This window comes from Trichinella spiralis (assembly GCF_000181795.1).
Source record: "Trichinella spiralis strain ISS 195 chromosome Unknown Scfld9, whole genome shotgun sequence".
Taxonomy (NCBI): domain Eukaryota; kingdom Metazoa; phylum Nematoda; class Enoplea; order Trichinellida; family Trichinellidae; genus Trichinella; species Trichinella spiralis.
In genome coordinates, this window is record NW_003526948.1 from 430,352 (window position 1) to 431,407 (window position 1,056).

The following is a 1,056-nucleotide window of genomic DNA, read 5'->3' on the forward strand; positions in this document are numbered from 1 at the left end:
CAGTCAACTTGCATTGCATCTTCAAATTCTGGCAACAACAATAATACAGGCGTTGTATCACCTTCAATGTTTACGTGTACATCATTTGCAGCATCTTTGCCAACGTCCAATGATGAAGCCGCTGCCGAAGCAAGTCCTCGTCCTTTGGATCTTTCGTTGAACACTGTGACAAGTAGTAATCACGCTAGCCGCAGAAAATCGAATAGAGTCTCTCAAGCGTGTTATACTTTTATACCGGATGTGGCCGATTCCAATTCCTGCTTGATGGGATGCAGTTGTGAGACTGATTTGTCTTTGGAATGTTCCAGCCAATCTGTCGGCTCCCCTCCTGCCAAGAAGACGAAACGTCTTTGAGATTTTCCCATCCACTTTTATTGCTTGTCAGTATTAAGGTTGTTTCAGTTTTGCAGGTTTTCATTTTTCATGTGTGATGGTATAATACCGCCGGGTGCTTGGTTATTACTTTCAACATCTCTTGCTGTGCTAATTTAATTTTGTAGAGTAAGTTTTTGTTTGCCAGTAATTTTGCGTATTAGAATATTGTTTATTTTTTCTCATTTTAACATGCGTTCGGTTGTATCGATTGGTGTGGTATATGCACAAATTATTTGCTGCATCGCTGTTTCTGTTTTCACACTTTCATTATTAGAAAAACGGTCGGCATTTAATTGAAATATATCATTTTGACATTTGCTTGCATTGCAGAATGTTCATTGGAATAGGTTTATCTGAAAAACTGAAGTGCATATGTGGATTATTAACCATTTTTGCAAGGTCAAAATGATGGAGCTTTTTTTGCAGATGCATTGTTGTTGAATCTTACTTTAAAATGTGTTAAGCAACTGTTTCCTATTTTCTATCATTTTGAACAGACTTATGCAACATCATTTATGTTATTGAATTGAGTTGTTTTCGCTAAGTTTTTCAAATAATAGCTGTGCCGTTTAACAAATAAAATACAAAATTTTTTATTATATAATATGACGGATAACGGTGAACAGATTCATCAAGTTGAATTGATATGGTTCTTTAGTACTTAAAATGCTTGCTTCTTAC